This window comes from Lissotriton vulgaris, chromosome 6 (genome assembly GCF_964263255.1).
Source record: "Lissotriton vulgaris chromosome 6, aLisVul1.2, whole genome shotgun sequence".
NCBI lineage: Eukaryota > Metazoa > Chordata > Amphibia > Caudata > Salamandridae > Lissotriton > Lissotriton vulgaris.
This window is the reverse complement of record NC_141694.1, coordinates 649,433,432-649,453,436: the sequence shown is the minus strand read 5'-3', so window position 1 is coordinate 649,453,436 and position 20,005 is coordinate 649,433,432. Positions and strand designations below refer to the sequence as shown.

The 20,005-nt window shown below is 46.6% G+C and overlaps 1 protein-coding gene across 1 annotated transcript in view; it reads right to left on the bottom strand.

Moving 5' to 3' along the window:
• The window catches only part of MDN1 (midasin AAA ATPase 1), a 2,142,100-nt gene that overhangs the window by 1,192,302 nt on the left and 929,793 nt on the right, over positions 1–20,005 (bottom strand). The gene's annotated exons all lie outside the window — the stretch shown is intronic.

The following is a 20,005-nucleotide window of genomic DNA, read 5'->3' as shown; positions in this document are numbered from 1 at the left end:
CTTTCCCTGGCTGTGGGTCTGCTAATCAGACCCACAGCCTAGCTGTTCTCTCTCTAAATTGACATCCATGTACTTTAGGTGCATTTACCAATTAGTATTGGGTCACTCTGTTAAGTCCTTGTACAGTGTACCATAGGTACCCAGGGCATAAGTGATCCCAAGGCCTACCAAGGGCTGCAGCATGTATTATGCCACCCCTGGCTGGCCACTCATATTGACACAACTTGCTAATCACTCAGCTGGGGCAAGCTGGTGTAATCACACCTTGCTTAGATATAGTATACCTATATCTAACCTCATATCTAGACACATATAAGTCACTCCAATCCTGGAGGCAGAGTGCTTGGTGTTATGTGAGATGGTGCTCTAGCATGAGCTGAGCCTGTCTGCAGCTTTCGGAACCATGTCCTTTAGCTGTTCTGGGATATTGCCATACCATATACTCTTAAGTGCATTATAATCATCGCGGTTAGATGCTAACTATGGGCTGACAAAACATGTCGAGTAAGGTGTCATACGATTTGGAATACTACCCCCTTGCCAGTCTTGGTGACGGGGGTAGCATTCCACCCTTCTAGAGGTAGAAGACATGTTCTTATAACTATTCCCAGTTAAAGTTAACCAGAGCCTCAGCATCACAAAAAGGATGCTGCTGCCACAGACACAAGTCTGACCTCCTGCTGCTGGGAGTCCTTCCAGCGAGGGAATCTTGGACAATAGGTTTCCTGCCTTGGGAGGTGCTAGAACCACCCCAGACAGGATTTTGTGTATTGGGACAGGGAGGGCTCAAAGGATTGAGACATGCCTGGGGCACACAAGGTGTCCCATGCCTAGTCCAGTTCAAACCAGTGCTGGGGCTTCCCTGCCCCAGTTCTGGCGCGAAACTGGACAAAGGGAAAGCGGTGTAACCGCCCCCTTCCCTGGTCCCACCGATAGGAGGGACCTAGCAGGTAATCCAGCCCCTAAGATCAGTATATAGGTAGGAGCTGAGTCACTAGGACTTTAGATTATCCTGACTGAAACTTTGAAACGAAACTCTGGACCTTCATCACTCTACTTTGGAAGAAGACGACTGAAGAATCTCCCTTGTGGTCAAGGAGTGACCACCCTGTGCAAGCAGGCACCACCCAGCGATCAACGACTTGCTTTGCCGTCGCCTCCCGCCGGAGCCCGAGCCGGACAAGAACCGGATTCCCAGACATCCAACAGCCCGATCCACAGTCCCTGCAAACCTGAGACCCGTGGAGGCGACGTGAGACGTGGGACCGGCCATCTTGAAAAGTCTGCGACCAGCTAACTGTGCAGCCCCCGAGGTCCCCTCGAAGCTGTGCATTGGGGTTTGAGAAGTCCCAGCCCCGAGCAGCATCTGCACCGAAGATCAGCCCTGCACACTCAACGAGTTCTGCATGGGGCCCTTTTGCATTTTCCTGCTCGACGCGTCTGCCCGGTCACTTGCCCTTTGGCTAGTGGCCATCTTGGCGACGATCCCGAGAAGCTACACCGCTGGTCTGGTTGCTCCCGACTGGCCCTTGCTTCCCTCAAAAGAAGCATCCCCTCAGACCTTGCTGGTCTGAGTAATAAGCCTACATCGATTCCTGCGTGGGTTGCCTTTGCCAAAGCTCGTTGCCCCCAATCTTGAAGCCGACACCGCCGACAGCGAGAGCCTTCGTGGGACAGCTCGTGACTCCATCCTGGTCGTCATTGAGGACTCCTGGACCGCGTGGCTGCAGAGAAGATTCCCATCAGCACCTGATCGCATCCCGACATCACCTGGTTCCATCCTGGTTCCACGCTGGTCACTGGCTAGTGACCCAGACTCTGTCCCCTCTGCTTTCAGGTCCTCTACATCTTCGATCCACCCTTGGATCCACCCGGACTCTTCTCTTCGGGCCGCCTGCAGCATCTTCACTCCAAGGCTCCATAGATCTCCACGACGAAACCTGACACACTTTTGAACCTGTGCACCCGCTTCCTGTGGGTTAGGTAACGCGAGTACTACGGTGCTCCTGTAGAGGTTTACATCACTAGTGTCCTAGTTTCCAGTGGTTAAGTTCTTTTCCAGTCAGAAGGCTCCTAATTCTTTAACTTCAAAATTTTACGCACCCATTGACTTCAATGTGTACACTCGTGTGCTTTTAGACACTGCACACTCCTCCCGTGGGCCTCCTGCTCCCTAACTATTGTTAGCTCAGTGTAGCCCCAGCGATTCCCAAGGACCAAGGCCTTACCAATGTTTGTGTCGTGGTACGTATACCACTTTTTTAATATATGGTTTGACGGGCCACCCGCCCTATCCATAATTGTGCAACTTTTGTCTATTCTATTAAGTTACTTGTTTTGCGCTTGTGCTTCTGTGCTCATAAAGAGTTCAGGGGTTTGTTTAGAAATAAATACATATATATTTTCAATATATATCTCGTTTGGTGTCCTTTCATTTGGTATTAAAGGGATTTCATATGGTAAAACAGCTGGCTTCACATGCCCTCTTGAGTTTAGCCTAAGACTGCTTGGCCCATGCTACACCTAGGATAGCTGGTCTATAAGGTTGACTTCACAACCATCACCTTAAGGGTTGTTTGGACTGGTGCAAGGTGGTCACTAGAATAGAGAACATCATATACCAGGCCAACTTCTCACAACTCCCGTCCCAGAGGGTCCTCAGACGCCCTCCATCCCCTGGTACTCAGGTTCAAATGATGGGGCCGGATCATAGAACAAATGTTCTTCTCTCGACATCGAATGCAGCGTCGATCGACGCCGTTCCGGCGTCGATACCGGATCGGGGGGGGGGGGGGGGGGGGGGATTAGGGACGACGTCGTCCAGGGACAGCGTCAGGGGCGACACCCTGGGGGTCGACGGCGGTGGAAGGTTCGGACCTGGATCCAGTGGGGCCCTGCGGCGTTGGGACCGAAGTCGCGGACAGCGCCGGGGCCGAAGCCCCCGACAGCGCCGGGGCCGAAGCCCCCGACAGCGCCGGGGCCGAAGCCCCCGACAGCGCCGGGGCCGAAGCCCCCGACAGGGCCGGGGCCGAAGCCCCCGACAGGGCCGGGGCCGAAGCCCCCGACAGGGCCGGGGCCGAAGACCCCGACAGGGCCGGGGCCGAAGCCCCCGACAGGGCCGGGGCCGAAGCACCCGACAGGGCCGGGGCCGAAGCACCCGACAGGGCCGGGGCCGAAGCACCCGACAGCGCCGGGGCCGAAGCACCCGAAAGCGCCGGGGCCGAAGCACCCGACAGCGCCGGGGCCGAAGCACCCGACAGCGCCGGGGCCGAAGCACCCGACAGCGCCGGGGCCGAAGCCCCCGACAGCGCCGGGGCCGAAGCCCCCGACAGCGCCGGGGCCGAAGCCCCCAACAGCGCCGGGGCCGAAGCACCCGACGTGCCGGAGCCGAAGCACCCGACGTGCCGGAGCCGAAGCACCCGACGTGCCGGAGCCGAAGCACCCGACGGCGCTGGGCCTAAGCCACCAGGGCCCCCAGACGAACACCAATGGCCCGAAAGCACCTCCGTAGGGCCCGTCGAAGGAGATAGATTCCTCATGGCCCCAAGGAATGTGTCGATCTCCGGCGTCGCGTTCAGCCCAGGGACCGGCGGGTATGGAGCTGGCTGCGGTGCCTGCGGCTTCGGCGGAGCTGGATGCGGCGCCTGCGGCTTCGGTGGAGCCGCGAGGGCGGTGTCGCGCAAACCCCCGGCAGGCATCGCGCGAGCGTCGGGGGGAGTCAGAAGAGCGGTGTCGCCTCCTCGACTTCTTGTGCCTCTTACCTGAGGACTTGGAGCCCGACGAAAGGTGTCGACTCGCCGAGCTGCGATGACTCTGGCCCCTCGACCCCATTCTGGACCGGGACCTCGGCGGCGCGGGCTGACTGCCGGAGCTCGAGGCGCTTACAGGACCGCTCCCGCCTAGCTTTCAACGTCAAGGCCCAGCAGTCGGGGCACGACTTGTCATCATGGTCGTGCCCCAAGCAGTGCCGGCACCGGCGATGGGGGTCGGTAACCGACATCAGTCGGTTGCAGTCGGCTTAGAGTTTGAACCCGGGCTCCCTACCGGCACCGATGAAGTCGTTCGACTCGAAAAATAGATCAAAAAGATCAAAACATTTTTGTCAAAAAATGACTAAGGGTACCACTTTTTCCGGATCGGCGCTTGCTGGCGCGGAAAAAAGAAGAACTGAAGTCAGCGCGCGAGGCCGTCGTCTAAGTACTCCGGCGAGGTCATCCCAATGCTGACGATGGACGTGGAGCCGCAGACGCCTACCGACGCGCAGGGGTACTGCAAATGCATGTTAATTCTGAAGTAAATCATTTGGCATAAAAGATAAGCCCCTTCCTCAAAATCTGAATGCAAACGTTGTGCCGTTCTGCCCTTTTTGTGTTTCTGGACTATAGCTGTATTTTTAGGTCGAGCCTAGACGAAAGCAAAAGCGAAGCTTTTGCTGTCTAGGTCGACAACTTATGTTATCACTCTGGGGGGAATGTGGACAGCAGACTGACACGTGCTTCTCCTGCCGGAGATTAAACCTCGTGGGCGTGCACGGCGCCGTGCCCCTCTGCTACACAGCCACACTCACGCATGCGCACATACACAACCACAGACATACATACACACACTGCATACACACACGCACCCCCCCTTAAACAGACCCACGCGCACACAGACAGACCCACGCACAGACACACTCGAACACACACAGACACACGCGCGTACACTACCCCCCCCACCCTCCCACCACTCACCAGGCTCTTTCGGCGTGTTCCGTGTCTCCTCCGCAGCGCTGGTCTTCACCCCGCCCCCTCCTGGGACCCGGGACTTCAGATGCCGCACTCCGCTTTGGCGCCGGGGCTCGGAGCGCGCATGCGCGGGCAGCCCCTGCCCTCTCACTCAGCCCGGGCTGCTTTCTGTTTCTGTTCTGTGTTGCTGGTTTGAATGTGGGTCTAAGATGGTGAGTCGGATCTCGTGTACGTGTGGATTTTCGCATCGGATCCGCTTTTTAGGTGCACGGGGTAGCCGTACCTGGCCTTGCTTCCCATGCTTTTCTCCAAATTATTTTCCCGATAGCTCCACTGGGCTGCTTTACGCAGCATGGAAATTGAGGGAGAGATGAGCTACCGGGACGGAGGAAAGCGAAAGTTTCTAGTGCCATGCGACAACAGCTGCAAGGGGCTGATCGTGGGTCTGGAGCAGCTCAAAGCAGAGGTGTCCGACGTGCTGAGCGAGTTGGTGCTAAAAGAGAAAACAGGTGCTGGAGACCAATGCGTTGAAGGTGAGAGAGCGTCCCTGTTGTCTCGTAAATGAGGGAAACTCATGAGGGCGATTCCATAAAAAAATTGTATTGTATTTGCATTATATAAATTAAGTATAACCCGTACTAATAGGTTGCTTCGGATTTGCAAGGAAGGAACCAGGGCTTTAAGTGGGCCGGTTCCAGCAGGTGCTCGGCACCGGCAGATCTTTGAAGTAGATACAGCAGCGGAGCCAAGTCGGGCTCTCCATTTTTACTGGAGGAAAAAAAGCTGAACTCTGCAATAACAGCATCCCATGCTTGCGATTTAACTTCAAAAAGACTCTTTTTTTTGTTTTATATAGCGTAAACCTGAGCACCAACCAGTTCCATAACACAAGCACACATTCATGTTTTGAATCACAGGATATTGAGTAGACGAAAGGCTCGAATCTGAATTCTCAGCTTGAAAGTCGCCAACTCTAGCCTTACGCCACTACCTCGCCACTAAAACGCAAGCATTTCCAACATTATACATCGAAGTCATAGTTGTTGCTTATTCATCATATGCAATTTACGACCAATGGCAATGCCAGTAGCCCTGGCATGTTGTAGGTGTAATGTTACTTGTGTTATATATCTGGCTGAATGGACAGACGCAGCAAAATACCAGTGGGACAGCACAGTATGCTAAAGTACAGATTTCTAGCTTAAGTGTTTTAGGCCACGCCCCTATAAGAGACCCCGGTTTTTTAATCTCACTTAAAGCCCTGAAGGTAACCATGGTTAATTTTCTAGAGAAATGTTTCTTTTTTTGGAGGAAGACGATAATTCAAAAAGAAGACCAAAATGGGCTTAGAATATATAACTATAACTTCACAAGATTGTTAATAGTGGTCCCCACTTGCTTTATGTAATCCCTCAAAGAGAAGTGAACCAATGGTTAAAGTGTTCTGACCCATTTCTGCCTACTGTATGCTGTGGTTAGTGAAAGCACAATGGGAATATCCATTTAACAGACCCATGGATGAAGCCCTATGATTAAAAGCCCATCTTTGTATGTATTTTATGCATGTATTTTTTTAGAAAAACAATATTCTGGCTAGACTGTCTCAAAGGCCAGATCTAAAAATAGAATGAAATGTCATTTTATTTTAGAAAACGTCTGTTTGGAGTCGCTCCTAGATGACCCTCTCGAGTCAGGCATACAAGTTTTATTTTTTTTTTAAAAGATACAATACTTAAAGTGGTTATTAAGTGTTTCTCTTGAGTCTAAGCTAATAGCTTCAAGGCTCCAAAGCTGTACCACCTCAAGTAATTACAAGGAGTCCTTCTTGCCCCAGATGCTATTTCTTGAAATGTCATTCACGTAGCTATGGGAGTCTCAATTCAACCTAAAAATGTGCATATACACTATTGTATTTCCAATAGTTTTTACTTGCTTCGTATAGGATAAATAAATACGTCAAACATGGCTTATAATAATTAGTCAATAATGCAACATCAATAAATCACAAGTAATATGCAGTATTTGCAATGGTATCCCCATATAAATAGGTACTTGCTGTCATTTGTATGTTCAAGTGCGTTCAGGCTTCAATGTAAATTTTTGAGTGGAGCTATAATATATATTGTGCTAGTTTCTCAGCCTTTAGGCTATGATCAAGTGCAGTATCTATGGGTTTATTTTTGGGATCCACTTAATTGGGGAATAAAAGGAGAACAGTATTAATTTCCTTTTAAACTTGACAAGGCCTCCTGAACTCTGCAGAGACAGTGGAAGGGAGTTATAGTGCCGATTCCAGTTGCCCAGCAGGGCACAGAATAGTCCACCCCAAGGACCACATTGTCAGATAGGCAACGTTGAGCTATGTTTTGCTATTTTTCTTGCCATTTGGGGGGACTGATGGTGAAGGACTGCACTCTCCTAACCCTTGTAACATGCCTGCCAGAGTACTCAAAGCTTTCGTCAGAAGACCAAAGCTTGGGTGGAAACACCGATAAACTCCTCTCTTAACCTTGGGAGTCCTGCACAGTGCTTCAGGTAGCACAGATACAGTGTGGTCTGCAGGGAGGTGCAAGGTCCTCTCCGGTGATAACTCGTGTAACCCTAAAAGCAGCCCCCACCCCACCAGGTAAATCGGTAATACTGCTTTCACTCCTACTCAGACGGGTAAAACTCACAAGAGTCTGAATCAATTGAAAGCTGCTGCCCAATGAACATTGAGAAAGGAAATCTCCCCCTCCACCAATGGACGACCAGACGCCCTGCTCCAAACTCTCAAGGAAAAGTAGCGCAAGACAGGTACATCCTTCAAAGAAAAGCAGCACCAGTACTAGGAAGACTGGTCGCAATCAGGAGGCCATACCCAATGTGAAAGGAGCAAACAAGGAAGGGACCAATCTGGTGAGAGCCCCAAAACCCTTCAGTCAGTATTCACTATCCAATCGGCACTCCCAAGTAATGAGATGGGAAATGAGGAACAAGGAATGTGGTCAGTTGGATAGAGATCTGTTCTTGGACAAGAGGGTGACACAAGCGGGTGTGGCAAGAGCAGAGGTGTTGAGCTATCAAATCTCTTCATAGGACCTAATCTTTCTCCTGTCCTTCACCCTGGCGTTTTTTCCAGGAAATACTGGATGGTGTACCATGACCAAAGTTCTGCTGTGAACTTGCGTAGTAACCCTTCTAACTGTGACATGCTTCCTCCTGAGCAGAATATTGATGCTTGAGGGCATCCAGTTGTTCCCTCTGGATCAGAAAGACCCATTGCAACACATTTCACATGACAGTCAGATGAAAGCCAACGTCAACAGAAAACAAGCATTTGCAATGCAATAGGTCTCGGGTTAATTACGTTTGAGCTATTGCCATTGCTAAATATTGCAACACCAACTGCAACAAAAGCTATTGGTGTTGCATTATTTAGCAATGCCAATAGCTCAAACTTTAATAATGCGAGACCTATTGCATTGCAAATGCTTGTTCTTCTAGAGAACACAATAATACAACAAGTTCTCCAGAAGTGTCCCATTGTTTAATCTACTGTGCCCTCTCAGAACTGGGCTCTGGCACCGGTGGACACCCAAAGTATATCCACTTTTAAGCACAGGCCGTTACTATAGCACAGGCTAAATGGATTGTGCCTGTTTTCGTATCCAACATCAATCCAAGTGTAGAGGCTTTTTTAACTGCGTCTTTGTGGGGAGACTGCCTAATAAGACTCCCCAGTTAATGTTTATCCAACCCCATCTATGTGTCCTCATTGCATTCCTTATGTGTGCCGAAGACGGGTCTGTGTGTGGTGTATATTTGATGTGTATTGAGAGAATAGTGAGATGGAAGGGGTGTGCTTGCTGCAGAACTCAATGGCTCTCCTTCATACAGGCTACCTTCAAACCAGACACCAGTTGTACCAGATGGGTGGCTGTTGTGTTGCCACATTCCATTTGTTACTGTACATTTCTATCTACATCATGAAATGCAGCTCTTTCCAACTGTCTTTTGTTGATATCGGGTCACCTGGGTACAGTGAGCTGTGAGGAGCAAATTTGTCAATGGCTGAATCTCTGCGCTCCGATGCTGCATTCTGTCTAGATTGAGCCAAAGTCTGATTTTCTGCTTGAGGTTTAGATGATGACCCTTAGAGAGCAGGAGAGATTACCCGTCTATAAGAGGTGTTGCACTGTGCCTGCAAGGATACAAGACATACTAATCCCTGGAAATCTGCACTCATTACCTTCAGTCACACTTTTTCAGGTGGATACACTTTCTAACACAGAATAGAATAGTTGCAGGTGCCAGAGAGGGTATGTATTTTCAACAGCAACTGCTCCTGAGTGCCTGTAGATGGTCCGAATCTCTTGTGGCCATAAAGTGACAGCACAGAACCACATACAGTCAACACCAATGAGCTCTGACATTTCTATTTTACACTCCAATGACCTCTCGGACTCGGACTCAGATCTATCAAGAGAAACTGACTGGAGGTCACAGTATTCCCGAAACTAACTTGGTATCATTTCAACAGGTACAAGAGTCCACTTCAGAAAAGGAATATGTTACCTACCTTGTAAGCACCTATTCGTAGCGTGTCCTGCTGCAGATTCACATGCTAAGCACACTCCTGTCATCTAGTGTTAGGCTCAGGCTCTACAATTAGTTTTTCTCAAAGTAGTATTTTTATTACTAATGTGACATCAAGTCTTCTCTTCGATAAAATGAGCATGTTCCAATTGCTCCACTGTTAGATTGTTTCATTTTTTCCACCATAATGGTGAGTAAGGATGGAGCTAGTGAAGTTACTCTAAAAGTATGAAGGGTTGATTTACGGATATGTTTGTGTATATATGTGTGCAGTCTGAAAGGGGTTGATTACCTAGTGCACTTAGACCATGCAATGTCATTGTTCAGTCCATGGATATGTGTTTTGAGGCGAAACACCCACCGCTGTTCTCTTGAAAAAAGAGACCTAGTATTCCATTTATTTGCCTCAATGATAGTCCACTTCAGATTATCCACTGAGTGGTTGGACTCAAGAAAATCAGAGCACATCTTAGTGCTGGTCCTTTTACAGGGTATTGTACTGCGGTGCACAGTAATGCGTGTTTAATCATTCTGGTGGTCAAGCCCACATATTTCATATCGCAGGAGCATGTAATCAGGTATATGCAATTTTTCATGTTACAATTGGTATGGTGCCTCTGCTACCATGGGTGTTCCAGACCAATGGCAATTGTCTTGGTAGTTTGTGTAAGGGGACATACTATGACAACCCACAGGGATAGTGCCCCTGAACATGGGGGGAGTCCCCAAAGTGTGATCTGGCGTTCCTTCGGTTAACTCGGACAAGTGTGGCCAAGTATGTCTCGCAAGTTGTCTGTGTGTTTGCATGCAAAGAGGGGTGGGTCGCCCACCTCTAAAGTCCCTGTGCTCAAAAAGGCCCAATTCAAAAAAAATATTTCTGAATGTTACTTCATGATTGGGTGAAGGTTGCGACATGTAAGCTCCTCCATTGGCGATTTTTCTTTGTTTTCCAGTAGGCTATCTAAATGGTTATTCTTCGCTCTTTTGTAGGCCTGTTGTACGATCTTATGAGGGTAGAGGCGCTCTACCAATATGGATCTCAGGGTAGAAGTTTGCAGTTCATATTCTTTCAAGGTGTTACAGTTACGACGAGGCGAAGGAACTGGCCAACTGGGAGGTTGTCACGTACAGTCTACGGTTCATGGCTCATAAATTAACAGGCTGTTCCTATCAGTGGGCTTTCTGTAGTTGGTTGTTAGTAACCTTCCTCTGGAAATGAGTAGGTGCAGAAAGGGTATAGATTGATCTGAAATAGTGCTGGTGAACTTCAATAAGAGTTTGCATGTGTTAATCCAACCACAGAATTCAGCGCAGATATTGGCATCTCTTTACCAGAAGACAAGTACATCATCTATGTATCTGCGCCAGGTAAGTATGTTCCTAAAACAGGGATTATCTCCAACGAGGATGTGGTCACCTTCAAATGCTGACTTGTAAAGACAGGCCAGGCTCGGAACAAAGGTGCTCTCCATGGAAGTGCCCTGCACCTGATGGTTAAGTTGTCCTTTAAATTGAAAAATATTCTCATAGAGAGCTAAGGCAGCACATTCCAGGATGAAGCTGGGGGGTGTTTTGGATGTCCAAGGTGTGTCTGTCATGAGGATAGCCTCCAGCACTTCTAACGGTGCATCCTGAGGATTGTTAGTGTACATGGCTTCGACATCTAAAGTGACCAAGAGATCGATATTCAAAGTCTCCATGAAGCTCTGTATGTGGTTCAACACCTCTGTAGTTTCCATCAGGTAGGTAGGAGTCTTCATCACAATGGGTCTCAGAAAATTATCAAAAAATGTACTCTGTGGCTTGAGGAGCGAGTCGATCCCGGAGACAACGGGTCAGCATAGTGTCAAAGTGACACCCTTGTGGATCTTGGGAAGAGTATTAAAGTAAGGAATCCTGGAGTGGGTGTTATGCAGGAAATCAGCCAAATTTTTCATGATCCTTTTGTCTATGCTCCAGCAGTTGGATTCTGGTAATTAGGCTAGCCGTGGGATCAATGTCAATCGGACAATAATATTGGTTGTTCCGTAGTTGCCGTAGACATTTGTCGTCAGCTGGTTTTATGACAATTGAGTGGTCCTCCGGTATTCCTCATATTAGTTCCTTTTCTTGGTTGGATAGGTTGTGGAAAGGAGGACTTATGGTAGTCCTATCCACCTCCTTCAGAACCGCTTTTTTGAAGGCATCGTGGACGATGGGAGGAGTAAATTTGGACCGGTTGCGTAACCCTGTGTCATCTGTCGTAGGGGGTGGTTTGTCTTGAATTGAGGCAAACAGTCTGATTTTGCGGAAAAACTGTTGTAATTCAAGGTTAAGGCAAAAAGGGTCTTCCTTAGGCATAGGAACAAAGCCTGGACCTGGTCTCATCACTGTGCAGTCTACCAGGGGACAGGTTCATGACTAGTGTTTTGTCACAGTTGTGAGACTCCTCAGCAACATCTGTGCTTCCGGTTCCTGCCAGTGTACACGTTTATGCAACCTCACTGTGCATGTAATACACTTATCATCCTCTTTAGAAGCCTTAGGTTTTGTTTGTCAAACCTTCAGATCAATCCTGGATAGCTGTGGCTCCGAGCAGCAAGGCTTACACAGAGGAACAAGTGTAAAGCATGTAAACAACATCACCAAAAAAATTGAAGAAAAAATCTACAAGCAACGAAATCAGACAGCAGTTTATAAAAATAGACTGTATTTTTATGTATTTTAGACAACACAAGGAAAAAGATCCACAGCAGACTTCTGGGGATGCAGAATTTACAAGGTATAGTAAGTCAAACCATTTCACTCAACCGCAAACAAGTACTGGAAAATTCAACAAATTTGATATTTAGAAACTTTTTCAACTAAAAAGTTTGGACTAGGTGTAACGCAGTCGCTCATGTCACTTTAGGGGACCAACTCCAGTTTGGTAGCAGTCAGCAGGTGAAGCAGTCTCTAGTCCATTCCAGGCCCTTTTAACGTTTGCATGGCTTTCCTACAAACGTAGTCTTGATGCAAGCGATGAAGGACGATGAAGATGCTCAAAGGATGCTGTGGATGAGATTTGGTCGATAAGGGGCTTGCTGTGACTGCTCCTCAGTCCCCGAAGGGGATGAGGTGGTACTGGTCACAGGGTCAACATCCCTCAAAGTCCTCTTGTTAGTAGCAGAAGTCCAGTTTCCACTTGAATACAAGATTCCCAGTATCGCAATCATGGCCCAATAAATCCTGGGTGGATAACTCAACCTCTGGTGGACCCAGCAGACTTTCGACGACACTTCCGGGTTCCGCGAACCTAGATGCAACTTTGTTTGACAGGTCCTGGTCACTGGTACTGCACGGCGGCTGTTGGAGGTGGGCTGCAGACGTTCGGCTACCAACTTGCCCAAGCAAGCTTCTCAGCTGTTGTGCCCTGTGATGTGAACAGGCAGCAGCTCACTTACTCTAGAGACGACTCAGCCTTGAGCACGACACAGCAGACACAGTCACTCTCCTTTGCCAGCCAACAGGTTCAGCAGGTGCAGTCCACGCAGGTGCAGCCTCTCTGCTAGTTCCACGGTGAAGCAGGGCAGTCCTTCAGTCCTCCTTCCAGTCCACTCGAGACCCGAGTTCAGAGTGCCAGGGGTACCCTACTTATTCTCATTATAAGACTTCAGGGCAGAAGGTATTTGGTAACCAATGGGCTAGCAGGTTCCCACCTACCAGCTGACCACTTCCAGCGAAGTTTGGCATTTGAGCATCCCTGGATGCACCATTCTGCCCACTTCCAATATGGCAGGACCCATCTCCCAGCATGTGAAGCTCCCTAGCCCCACCCACAGGTGTGGCTAACCAAGGGGGGTACATGCCCCTGGAAAACCGGTTTCCCCTCTCTTGTCCCAAATGGCTTCCTACAGGGGTGAGGTGGCACCACCTTCCAAAGCAGGCCCCTATTGGATCCTTCCTGTGAGTCGTTAGCACATCTCCCCAGAAAGGCAGAAACCTGTCTCAGTGACAGGACCCCGTATGCAACCAGTATAGTCAAAGGGGACTAAAAGCAACAAAGTGGCAACTTTGCAAAAGCTGCACACTTCAACTAGTTAAATTAATTTCGAACTGAGAGTCAAGTCGGGCTTGATGTAATGAGTTGTTTGATACCTTGGATGACCCACTTTGGTAGCACCATTCCAGAGTTAGCAAAGCTGTGGGGTTAGCCTGTAACTCTGCACAAGCCAATGGGGCGACCACGCTTATCCATAGTAAAACCGACAATTCCACAATTTTACTATTAGAACTTTTAAGATTACTTTTCTGCCTGTGCAATATGTTGCACCCTGAAGTAGGACTCGATAGGCCTGCAATAGAGGTGACATACACATATACCAGGTGGGTGGAAGTCTGCCTCTGCCACTGCTTTAAATGGCAAAGTCTGGCAAGCCGTCCAATCTGCTCTCCTGCCTGCAAACTGCAGTCTGGGTGTCTCATTTTACTCGTGTCCCACCCAGAATGGCCCCTCGAGTGCTGCAATCCCTCGGAGGGACCCTCTAACTTAAATGCCCAGGGCACTATTTAATAGGAACCTAAAGTAAGGTTAGCTCAGCCAATTGGGTAAAAGGCAATTTGACATACCAGTTTAAGGGTGAGGGCACAGGCACTGAGGTCTGGTTAGCTTTCATATAATGTTAGTGTAATGCACACATTTTCATAATAACTTTGTAGAAGTCACGGAGAGCTGGGAAATATACCAGGGCGCACTACAGGAAGAACAAGCATTTACAATGCAATAGGTCTCGCAGTAGAAAAGTTTGAGCCATTAGTATTGTAAATAGCAATTTTTTAATTTTTTTTTACGTAGATAAATGAATAGCTTTGGCATTTACAATGTAATAGTTGTAACTTTTGTAAATGTAACATTTATAGCTTTTGTAATGCAATATGTGTTGCATTTCTGTTATAAGAGGTCTATTTCGCGCTATATGAAACTCTGCAAAATAAACATCACAGTTTTTAGCATCTTGATTATGCCATTTCATGTCTAACTTGAAAGTGCAAAAGGCACGAGGTAATGTGAATTGGAATGGAACTTCTTTTTTTCTCTATTTTGTCAGTGAGAGTGACTCCTTAACTCTCATTCTGTGCTTGCCGGCTGCAGAGCAAGTCACTCGGTAGTTTGCACATTTAAGTTCTATTACTTTTAGAAGTTACGAGCTGCCCTGCACTTAACGTGCTATGAACCTCGCCCCCAGATTAAGGAAATTCACACAATCAGAATTATTCTGTTAATTGTTAATAGCGGTACTGCACTGTAGGCCGCAGCAGTGTTAAGGCAGTTGGTTGTAATGAGCATACTAGAAAACACTAGTTTGGGCTGTTTTTTGGTAGGTTGCAGGCGGGTTGTGCGACAATGTGCACATTTTTTTTTTTTGCATTGATACCACGCCATAGCAAAACCGCTACAGCAGGCAGCTAACCACGAGAGCAGCATTGCATGAAATCTGCGTGCTTACTTGACTTGACTCGACTTGACAACGACTCAGCGTGGCGTTGAGGTAGGCATTGATCAGCACATCATTGACCAAATTTTAGTTGTATGCAAGACTAGTATCTGAGTGGTAGTAATTAATATTATAAAGCACCAGCTACGCTGCTAGCCTGTGTCTAAGAAAGTATCATGGCTGCGTTTTTTGTTCTGAGGTAGATTATGGTATATAAGACTTGTTTTGCAGTACGGCTGCGTTTGTAGTCATGGCGCATTTGTACGGCACTAAGTAAATATTGACAAAGGCTATTTGAATGCTAATGTATTATAATTCCGAACAGATTATTACTGCAAGAAAATACGTTATTTATTAGCATTTGCTATCGCACTTTGAGGTGGCAAACTTTCATCATAGACAACAGCGCTCAACTTTAAGCTCGGAAAACTTAGTTAGAGTCTGAAGAATGTTGCTAAAAAAGTCTCTTGTAATTTTGGGCAAATTACTTCATTTTCTTGCGCTTAACAAAATCAATGTGTGTCTTTGTGTAACGTAAGTAGTGCTATGTAAAGCTCTCTGAAACACAGTTCAGTTTGAGTCTCGTTCGCGCAATATAAAACTCTGCAAAATAAACATTGTTTCTTGCATTAACCGCAAGCTTTAATTAGGACTTAACATGAAGTTTTTGGAAAGTTCTTTTACCATATGCAAGAAAATACCTTATTTATTAGCATTGGCTATCGCACTTTTACGTAGTAAGCTTTCAACATAGACTAAAGCGCTTTACTTTAAGCTTAGGGAACACAGTTCGAGTCTCAGTAATGTTGCCAAAAAGCCTCATGTGATTCTGGCCAAATCGCTTATTCTACCTGTGTCTAACAAAATAAATGTGTGCCTTTATGTAACGTAACTCATTGACCACATTTTAGTTGTATGCAAGACTAGTATCTGAGTGGTATTAATTAATATTATAAAGCACCAGCTACGCTGCTAGCCTGTGTAAGAAAGTATCATAGCTGCGTTTTTTGTTCTGAGGCAGATTAAAGTATATAAGACTTGTTTTGCAGTACGGCTGCGTTTGTAGTCATGGCGCATTTGTACGGCACTAGTAAATATTGACAAAGGCTATTTGAACGCTAATGTATTATAATTACCGACCAACTTTCTACTGCAAGAAAATACGTTATTTATTAGCATTTGCTATCGCACTTTGAGGTGGCAAACTTTCATCATAAACAACAGCGCTCAACTTTAAGCTCGAAAAACCCAGTTCGAGTCTGAAGAATGTTGCTAAAAAAGTCTCTTGTAATTCTGGGCAAATTTCTTCATTTTCTTGCGCTTAACAAAATCAATGTGTGTCTTTGTGTAACGTAAGTAGTGCTATGTAAAGCCCTCTGAAACCCAGTTCAGTTCGAGTCTCGTTCACGCAATATAAAACTCTGCAAAATAAACGTTGTTTCTCGCCTTAACCGCAAGCTTTAATTAGGACTTAACATGAAGCTTTTAGAAAGCTCTTTTACCATATGCAAGAAAATACGTTATTTATTAGCATTGGCTATCGCACTTTTACGTAGTAAGCTTTCATCATAGACTAAAGCGCTTTACTTTAAGCTTAGGGAACACAGTTCGAGTCTCAGTAATGTTGCCAAAAAGCCTCTGTGCCTAACAAAATGAATGTGTGCCCTTGTATAACGTAACTGGTGCTATGTAAAGCACTGTGATACTACGTTGAGTGCAGGTCTATTTGGCAGTATATCAACTGTGATTCTGGGCAAATCAATTAATCTCCCCGTGCCTAACAAAATGAATGTGTGCCCTTGTGCGATGCAAATTACATATGCTGCGCTAAAATTAGCAAAATAAATATGCTGAAGATACTGCATGTGACATGTAATGCGTAAAAAGCGCTCAACTTCAGCCTTGAAAAGCCAGTTTCAGTCTCAGTAATGTTGCCAAAAAGCCTCTTGTGATTCTGGGGAAATTACTTAATCTCTTCGTCCCTAACAAAATGAATGTGTAGTTAAAAGCACCTTCCCAGTATAGAAAAATACATTATGTGAAAGCATTGGCTATAGTACTTTCAAACAGCAAGCTTTTATAAAAATTTTCACATGGAGCAGTTTTAAACTTTAGTTCTCGTGCCGACGGCACACTTTTATAAAGACTTCACATGAAGCATCTTTAAGTTCTCTTTTTACATTTTGATTAAATCGTGACACTTTATTTGCTTAAGGCGAATAAGCTGAACATTTGCTAACTGTTCCTAAACTGAAAGCAGACATGGTGGTGCCTGCTAAGCATCTTGTAAAGTGTCCCTGTGATTTGTAACAGTTTTTATCTAATGAAAGACGAAACCGTGTTAATGGCTGTAGGGTGGGGGAAAGGATGTCTTGAAGTGCCTAAATGGAAGCAATTGGCTCCAGGCTGGAGGAAGGGTGTGCTGAACTAAACTGCGTAGGTGTAAGCAAAGCGAACAAATACAAAGGCGAAATGGGATAGGGAATACGTACGAATCTGCAGAATTGTTAGAGGTGTGATAGAGGAAAATGCAATGGCTGAAAGTTCTAAATAGAAAGGTGAAATAAGATAGGAAACCCGTACAAATGTCCTGAATTGTTAGAGGCTTGAAAGCGCCCGACTACATGCCTGAAAAAATCAGTTCGAGTCTCAGTAATGCTAACAAATAGACTTCTGTGATTCTGGGCAAATTAATTAATCTCCCCGTGCGTCACAAAATGAATGTGTGCCCGTGATTCTGGGCAAATCAATTAATCTCCCCCTGCGTAACAAAATGAATGTGTTTTCTTGTACGATGCAAATTAAATATGCATAAGATACCGCATGTGACATGTAATGCGTAAACATTTAATTGAGAAAAGCAGCATGTACAAATGTGCTGAACTGTTAGAGGCTTGAAAGGGGCCGGCTGCAAGCTGTTTTGCTTGCGATGCAAATTAAATATGCTGAAGCTACTGCATGTGACAGAACAACAGCGGATAGCACTCCACGCGCTCTGAAAAGAAAAAAAAAACTGAAAGAACGCCCACACAACAGCTCTACAAAGCTTGCAAAAAAAGCGCGTGCACGCAGCCAAATCCCTCTGAGAAGCTCGGAGAAGCTCGTGCCACCCTCCTGTCCCCCATTCCCAATTGATGGCTGACAATAGGTATCGAGCATGGACATGCATACTTCGGATGCATCTCCAGCTCGACCTAATAAGGGAGGGGGCAATCATGTGACTGTGACGAGTAACAATACAAATGTTGATTGTAACCCCATTGGCAAGGACTTTAGCCCCCATGTAGAACCCTTGTAAATGGTACCCCCGGTACCCAGGGCATGAGTACTAAAGAGGGTCCCTAAGAGCTGCAGCATTTATTATGCCACCCAAAGGGGCTCATACACAAACTGCATGCAGACTGCCATTGCAGGGTGAGCCAAATGGTGCAAGCTATTCAATCATGACATTGCCAACTCCCTGTGTGCAATGCCAAAGTACACTACATGTACTATATGTAAGTCTCCTCTACAGCAGGCCCTAAGGCACGGTGCATTATAGTACATGTGAGGGCATGAGCAGATATGCCCCTGTAATGCCTAGTTTCATTGCTAGGCATTACAAGCAATCAGGAAGCCATTTTAAAGGTATGTACTAGGCACTGGTCATTACAAGTTACCCAGCTACAGAACGGCTTCACTGAAAATAATGGTGTTTGGTATCATACACCTCGTCTTAATAAATCTGTACTGAAGCCAGTACCAGATGTATTAAGAAGTGCACCTGAGGGCAACTTGGAGGTGCACCCGGTAGCCACAGTAGTATCTAGGTGTGTTGACTGACTGGTATGTCCAGCCTGCCACCAGATACTGGTTTCTAGCCCCCTGCAACAATGCCTGCTCGGCAAAAGGTGTGCTCACCACCTCCATTAGCATGGAAAGTGATTTAGCATATCAAGGTCAGAGGCTTCAAAGCCGTTCCTGCCTTTGACATGCAACCCTGGCTTATCCCCCAGATATGGGGCCCAATTGGCACCAGAGCAGATGGGAAACTGGATATTCAGGCGGCGTGTTTCCCTCACAGGCTAGTCACAACCCTAAGGAGGGCTACCTCAAAGGAACAGCAAAAGAAGAGTTTTACCATCTGGATTTGTGGTGAAATAGGGACTTCTGTGTCAGGATAATACCCGCTCCCCAACAGGAAGTCAGCATATTGGGGGCGTAGTCTCCACAGTGGCAGGTAGTCCATTGGCTACTACCATATATTCCTTTACACGCCCCTAAGTTGAGTATTTAGGGTTCCCCTACACAGCAGGTCCTCAGATTTGGCTTCCTCGGAACTTAAGGACAAAGAAGACATTACACCATCAGAATCACTGAACTGGTACCGAAACGGACGCCAAACCCTGCCTTGCAGCGTACTTCTCAACAATTGCAAAGACTCGACTCATCCTACAGCTGTGCAACCTCCCCAACACTTAGAGGACTGTTTAGTCCTTTGACAACCAGCTATCATCTCACTTGGAGAGAAGGAGCCACCCCGCCCCCCGCACCTTAAGGCACCAATCGCATCTGCCCGGGGCACCATATTGTTGTCTATTGGGCCCACTGAGGTAGAAACACTTCAGGAGGAGGTTTATGTGGCTCTAGGAGGTCAGTCCAGCCTCTATGCTGAGTTTCAAGACTCTAGACCCTGCCGGAGCATCCCCCACCCCATAACTCCAAAAGTACTTAAGTTATTCTAATGATCTTAGTGTCTAATTTCTTATAAAATCTACTTTATTTTTCTAAATTGGTCTCGGATTTCTTATTGTGTGAAAAATGTATCGCATGCGTGTGTACAACAAATCCATAACACTCCCAGCTGATTAAACTAAGCGGCTCGACCACTCTACCAGAGTAGTAGGTAGTATTAAAGTAAGCCATGCAAACCAAAAAAGGATCTGGAGTTTTTGCACAGTGTGCCCTTACATTGGCATCACTACATAAAAAGCTAGCTTCCTACATAAACCTATTTATCTACAAAAGCAATGCAACAAATCAAAACACGTAGCTGTGTAGTGTCAGAAATGTCGTTAAAAATAAAAAAAATGTGCAAAGCACACTTTCACATACAGGAAAAAAGAGAGCAATGTTAGTAGTCTAATTTATAGGAGGGCGTGCACACTTAATTGGGTTAGAGGGCTTCCTTTGCATGATTATTTCCAAAGCAGAATAAACATCACAAAATTCCATAAATATTTAAGAGAATCCTAACTTTCTCTTGAT